Source organism: Tupaia chinensis, unplaced genomic scaffold (genome assembly GCF_000334495.1).
Source record: "Tupaia chinensis unplaced genomic scaffold, TupChi_1.0 Scaffold000422_1, whole genome shotgun sequence".
Classification (NCBI taxonomy): Eukaryota; Metazoa; Chordata; class Mammalia; order Scandentia; family Tupaiidae; genus Tupaia; species Tupaia belangeri.
The window spans coordinates 3,799,166-3,806,480 of record NW_006159927.1 but is presented as its reverse complement, the minus strand read 5'-3'; the positions used below and the strand labels follow the sequence as shown (position 1 = coordinate 3,806,480).

At 40.1% G+C, this 7,315-nt stretch overlaps 1 long non-coding RNA gene across 1 annotated transcript in view; it reads left to right on the top strand.

Moving 5' to 3' along the window:
* The first annotated feature begins 1,142 nt into the window (after nucleotides 1-1,142).
* The window catches only part of LOC102492855 (uncharacterized), a 144,472-nt gene continuing 138,299 nt past the window's right edge, over nucleotides 1,143-7,315 (top strand). Inside the window, exon 1 of the long non-coding RNA XR_335460.1 lies at nucleotides 1,143-1,199. This is a non-coding gene — a long non-coding RNA (uncharacterized LOC102492855). The remainder of the gene's footprint in view (nucleotides 1,200-7,315) is intronic.

Sequence of the window (7,315 nt, the reverse complement as noted above, 5' to 3'; positions counted from 1 at the left end):
CAAGAGGTCAGAGTAACAGGATGCAAATTGCTGTTAGCAAAAGGCAGCATTTCATAGTGGGATGAAAATATTAAGATTTCCAAAACAGCCTTAAGAAGTAATTGGAGATAATGCTCTATCCGGTGTTACACTGAGGTCTTGCTCTAAAGAATGACCACTTCAGTCCATTTAGTTTGAGCCTTTTGCAATGTACCAGAGAGGAGTTTCTGAGAGTCAGGGAAGGGTTCAAAGCAGGAGGGAAGCATGTTGACTGCATTTCCACAGTCCTCCCATCTGCCCTGGAGAGGGGCTGTCCTTCTATTGGTTCCTGGAATGGATGGGCAAACAGAGCCCCAGTGTCTCCAAAAAGCACTTCTCAATCCCTCCACCACCACCACCACCACCTTCTTGCTGCCAGGGAATGAATTAACCTAGACATAGAGACAGCTATCATTAACTCTAGCTTCCTCCCAACCACTTCAGCAGCTCCATAAAGAAGCAGAACTGTGAAGATAATATGTTTTAGGATGCAATGTTTTACAGAGTGGAAGACCGGAGAAACAACTCTTTGCTTTAGATGCAAATAAACTCGGCTTCACTTTTAATGCTGAAAACCTGTGTGCCCTTGGCAAGACATTGGGGAATGTTCCAGAGGTATTAATCTTCCTCTGTTTACATGTTAAATAGGTCTTTGGAATCGGTTTCTCCGGCGCTGTTTTATTTTTTCTCTTCAGCACAGTTCCCCTCTCTCTTTCAGTACAGTGAGAAATCCCCAGCAGCGGGAAGCCCTAAGGGAGGAAGGTGGAGAAACCTACACGTGTAGATTTCAAAACCATCCCTAAGCAGCAGGGGACTGCTTGGACGGCCAAGTTGGCCAGCAGATGGCGCTGCGCCGCACGTTATGGACCCTCGAGTGCCGGTGGCGCTGGGAAGACGAACTGTGCAAAGTTTCTTAGAGCCGTTCCTGGACTGAAACAAATGTTTGTGGAATTAAGTAGTGATTTCCTTTAGTCTGCGCCCCTCTTACTGGCTGTGTTTCCAGGCCTAGAAGTTAACATATGCCACATATTGCTTTTTCTGGTGAAGTTTCCAAGCACGCTTACCCTCATCCTAACTGTTCATATCAACTAGCAAAGGTCTGCATTTTTCTGACAAAGTAACTCATAAAACTTCCATATTAGGAGCTAAATGGTTTGGAAGACAAAGAAGTGCTGAGAAATGTAAGTAAAAAGCGCACCTAAGATTTTTCTTTCTAAATAAACATAAGGGTGGTGGTGGTGGTGCTGGTGGTGGGGATCTTTTATCAGGCTGAAAATAAAGCCTGAAAGTAGACGGGAAGAAACTCAATCTCGGAAAAAGTGTTGCTGACGACTGGAGGGATGGGGAGTTTCATTATGTGTTTGCTGGAAACACATAGGTGCAGTGGTCATAAATGTATAATTGTGGAGATAATTCAGGAAACCTGCCGGCGCCCAAGGCTGTGGGTCTTCAGGGCAATGGGTTTTCAGAACCAAGCTAAACAACAGTGGATTAAGGCTGATAGAAACTGCCAAAGCCATTGCCCCTCCATGCCAAAGTGACTCTATTTGTCAGGGCTCAGTATATATTTAATACTGCCATAAAATTCATCTTCTCAGAGTACACAGGGCGAGGCAGTGTCTGTCTTCCACAAGATGCATGCAGCTTTGTTAGGGGATAATAGATTTGACGTGAATAAAAACAGTGGGGATTAAATAGACCCGGCCCAGATATATATGACTCATTGTCATCTTCTTCTATCAGCATAAACATCTCTAGCACTGTGGACTAAAGATGCAGGAGCAACAAGATGTGAGGGTGATTAGTCACTGCAGAATTGATTCCTAACTGATTGATGGAGGAGGGGGTGGGATGGAGCACAGAGAGGTTTCTTTAGGTATGGAGGTGAGCATGGCTTTTTAGAATCTCCGAGCATTTATGGCCGAGACTGAAGTGTGTGTCCCAGCCCTGCAGAGTACACAGCTGTTCTGTAGTGCTGTTGTGTGCAAGATAACTTTGGGCTTCTCTTTTACAAATGTTGATTAAACTTCTGAAACTAGCGTAAGGACCCAAGCATCTTTAACAGAAAAGAACAGTATTGAAATTTTCTTTAGACTTTTCAAAAGTTTTAGCAAGGGACCCAATTACTGTATTTTCTTTCTTTACATAGAAATAATATTGAACTTTTAAAAACTATTTTGCTATTTTTTTCTTGTAAATCAAAAGCTAGTGCTATGTGAACTTCTTTTTTTGAGATAGTGAATTCATCTATGTAGTACTGAAACACATCCTTTCAAAATACAACGTATTCTCGGGCTTTGAAAGTTAGTCATTTGAAATAGTAATTATATTTAAGGTGGTTAAATAATAGAATGGGTATATTCACTTACTAACATATGGTTTTTAACATATGATGCCAGTTTTTTTCACCTGTTTTCATTTCTTGAGCTAAAGTTCAAAGACATTTTTATAACCAAATGTCATTTATTATATCAATGTATGCTGTTTATACCGTGAATATTATTAACAGAGTGAAATGAAACTTTAGTTCTGTGAATAATAGCAATGTTTAAGGCTTACCAAAAATTACAAACATTGCAAATTCTATCTGTAATATCCAGAAGCTGATTTGGGATCAAAATTTAGAGCTGTCTTTCAAACAGAATCACATTAAATTTAAAATTAGTCAAAGATTACAGTTTGCTATGAAGAATGTCTCCACCCCCAATATGAGCAAATGTCATCAAAATGAAAGGGAAAAAAAAGAAAAGAAAAGAAAAGATTTGATTGTTTTGACACAAGTGAGAGAAGCTTAGTGTCGCTTCATTTTTAACCTCATTTCAAATTATCTTTTAACCACCCTGATATTTCTGCATGGAGATAATCACATCTCATCAGCCTTCTCAAAACCCGGCAGCTACACACCCAGAGCTAATGGTTCTTGTTAAATCATATTGCTAAACAAATTGGTACAGCTCATGCAGCTGACAGAGAAATCAGCTTGGCTGGACGGCCTTTTTTCTTTCTTTTCTAGCTTACTTTTATTTTCTTTCCTTTGGTAATTTTAATCTTACATAAGGTGTGTGATTGTTTTCCCCAGCAAGGTAGGACATGAGTTTAAAAAAACCATAAAAGCGAATCTACCCTGTTGATAATGGAAGATAGGGACCTGTTGAAATGCTTCTGGGAAAACAAGCGTGTGGATTCACATCCACATTCAATAGTCGAAAATCCTTCTCAGGCAAGGCAATGAAACGTGGGACTTCAGGAAAAAGAAAACGTTACCCTGGTTTTAAACACACACAATCACTTCTGCCTAACACTATTCAAGAATTCACGTATCATTGAGGGTTAACAAACACAACCAGGAAACTGGGCTTACTGTTTTAGCAGTTTCACATCTGCAGATGTAAAATCAAAAGCACCCTGCTTACCATTTGAAAAACTAGTATGTAAATGACTGACTGCCTTATCTTGACAGGATTCGCCTTAACTTCACTTCCTCTCACTTCGTCATTTAATTTGTATGGTTTCCAAATCAGAGTGACTATCATCTATTAGTCCCCCTGGTGACAGAGGGCAGGGACTGTTGTATCCGAGTTAATAAAGCAGAAACACAAGCCTAATTACTGGGGAAATAAGCCACGCTGGCAGGGGCTCCGTCTCCCAGGTCTGGAGCTATCTACACCCAGACATTTGGGAGTGAGTCTGTGTGCTTGAGGACAGCCAGAGACAGCAGCAGCAGGTTGGGTGCTTTTGCTTTTGTAGGAACAATACTGCTACATGTCAGGAATTGGCTTCCCCAGAGGAAGGGGTGGTAAACTATGCACCTAGAGGAGGAAGCAAGTTATTTATTAATCAATCTAAAGAGATAGTGGGTGGGGGGGCAAAGGCACTTTATAACTGTAAGGAGCAAAACAAATAAGAAGTTGCATTTTTGTTTCAAGGACATGGATGTGTGTTTACATGAGGTCTACATACACATGCATTACATGGTTCCATATTCAACATGAAGGTGTGTGTCTCTGTGTGTGAGAGAGAGAGAAAGAAAAGGAAAGAGAGAAAAAGATTGCCTCTTTAATTCCAAGTCATATACATCATGGAATGTATCGCTACAGAAAAATTAAAACATAAATATACGTATCCATGTGCACACATATGCACATAGAAGGATGCGTAACACTTTTTCATATAACGTTCTAACATATATATCTCTGAATGTGTGCATATATAATAATGTATAGCATTATAATAGCTCAAAAACTTTTTTAGCATCGAGCCTGGTTGAAAATGTCATTTATTGATTCATCAGAGGCCGATATTATGTCTTACAGGTTTACATCATATGTGCATATGACTATATTATACTTATGTGAATTGCATGCCATACTGAGAAATTTCATCATCACATGTGCCTTTTCATATGTGTTTATGTGAGACTCCAACACTATCATCAGTACTGCCATCCTCCCAGCTTCCTCCTTCACAAATAAACAAACAAGAAAGCCTACCTGGGTGGTAAAAATCACCAATATTTAAGAGAGATTCCTGAAACAAGAACAGAAAATGCTACAGTTCTTGGCTCCTTATTTGAACGGTGACAATTACCAATGGATATGATAGCAAAAATTAAAAACAGTGTTTGGAGAGTGAATCTATTAATGCAGCTTTGTCCAGCAAATATAAAAATTGCAAAGTAATTCGTCCATTTGACAATGGCTAATGAACTTAAGTATGCACAATGAACTTTAGTAATTGAGGAAATTATGCAATTAAACTGAAAGCAGCTGAAAATTACAAATAAAAAGTACTCTTCAGCTCAGCAAGGATGTTACTGCTTCTAGTACCCAACCAGTTTGTGTTGTTATCCAAAAAGTCTGGAACGTTTCAGGTGACTGTGCAATTTATCGTGGCAACTTACCATAAAGATATTGACCTCATTTTTGTTTTAACAGAAAGGAGCACTAATAACCCTTTTCCACAGTATGTTTCCGAATTACCATGTGGTTGGAATTATACAAAAAGTCTCGTTGGCACTGTGTGTTTTAATTTTGATTTAGGGTTTATGATCCTATCTGTGTCTATTTTAAATTTAAGTGGATTACATTCAGCAAAGATCCTTTTACTACCCTGGCTTGGCTGTCTCATTCCATTAGGTTCTATATGTTCAGCTTCTACAAATCTGCTAATACATAAAACCATAAGAAGCCTCTTATGTTTGAACCAGGTTAGACTGAAGACATCAGATTAATATTTGATAATGTAGAAGGGCCCTTAATCAGATTTGCTTATTTCATGACAGAATGTTTCTGCAATTATCATAATTGTTGTGCTAAATATGTTTGTCTTTGTCTCTGGCTTTGGGCATAATCTTCTCTCTTGAAAGCCACTCAATGTGGGACTTGAGATTCCTGCACAAAACCCAATTAATATTAAGATGACAAGCCCCGATGAGCTCCCAAAGAGGCAACAGCTGAACAGACTCTAACATTCTTAAGTACAGATACTTGAGTGATCAAGTACATCTGAGGGAGACACACAATTCAATAATCCCTTTCTCAAGAAAGTCAAGAGCCCTGTGAGATACGAGGGAAATCAAAGGAACACATCAGAAAGAAAATGACGGGTCTGGTCCTGTAGCGTCTCTATTAAAATGCAAAAGTTATGGATTTTTTTCGGGGTGATGGGAACCTTTTCTGTTTTTATTGATTTCTTTTTATAGCTTGATGATTTCTCTAAGATTATCTTAAAAGCTTAAAGAAAAAAGGGGCCTCATCAAAAGGTATCTTACATGACAGGAGCATAGATAGTTTTGGTTAACATGATGTGGCCAAGGCACTCTACGGTCCAGAGAGAAAGAGATTCTGCTCATTCATCAGCGTGGGGGGAGTCTGCAGCCGCCACAGCAAAATGAAAATTTTACGGCCACATTTGGTGCACGTGGCAAACCCACTCTGCTCGCCGCTGGGCCAGTTAGGAGAGATAAGTGGCAGGCTGGAGGTACCTGGGCATTCCCCAGAGATGGTGTTATAAAGCATTGTACTAACAAATGTATTTCCATTTTCATTGCATAAAGCAATCGCCTTTATACCCTGACCCCCAATTTCCTAGCATCATGGGTGACTTCGTAGATTTACAGCTAAATTTACTGTCCAGAGGTGACATCCTAACCCATTGATTTGTAATCAGAAATTGGTTTCCTGTCACTTTAAAAGTGAAGCACTAAGGGGCAGTAAAAACAAGGCTGTCTGAGCTAAATGGAGCTATAGTTCAGGCTCTGGGCCATTACACACTACCTTTCGAATGTATTTATTACATTCAAAAAAAAAACTCTGTAGTACACTTTTAAATGGCTGGTGACACCCTCTTAGGTGACTTATTGCTCTGTGCAAGCAGTTTTGTAGTTCACATATGCCAAAAACACCCCCCAAAAGAAAATAAATACAGATAATAATAATATTAAAAAGCATGCCTGTGTGTGTGCATAAGAATGAGCAACATCTGTACACTGACTGAGTCTCTGGCCACTCCTGAGCCCAGCAGATCAATGCCAGGAAGCATTCATGCCAGGCATGGAGTCACCTAGAACTGACCATGCACAGGTGCAACTAAAAGTGAAACCAACCAACAGGGCCCTTCCTAGTTACTGAAGAAACTGGAGGAGCCTTTGCGGCCACCTGCCAAATGTGCAGGTCTTTCCCTGGTAGAGAAATGCAGTATATATGATCATTCCCCGAAGAGGATCCCCCGGTACCCCCCCCAACACACACAAGCATACACACACCCAAATGCCTACACACCTCCCACATTTACTTCCTAGAAAGATTTTTTTTTAGATTGATCAAGAGATCAAGGGTTCCTTTATCATGATCCGCCCTCAGCCCGTCAGCTGGATCAGGGCACACACACATAATACGCTCAAACTTAGTGTGCGCAGGGAGGTCCCAGAATGTGGACCTAGGACCTTTCCCATATGGATCCAGTTGTGCTAACTCTACACATTGCCTAGCCTGGACAGGTCTTTTAAGCCCTCTCCTTTACAGTGAACAAGAGGGAACAGGGATAATTATGGTTGAAACTACCTACTCTAGAGTAGAAATAGATTTCCCCAATCTAGGCAGACATTTCCAAAGACATGAGTGTTAAATAATTACCAGAAAGTATCTATCTATCTATATCTATCTATCTATATCTGTCTATCTATCTATAGTTATAGCTTTTGCTCATACACATGACACATATCCTGTAGGCATTCAGCTCCCAGACAGCCTGGGAGCCCCATTCTCTTACTCTGCCTCTATAAAACACGATTGCTCCC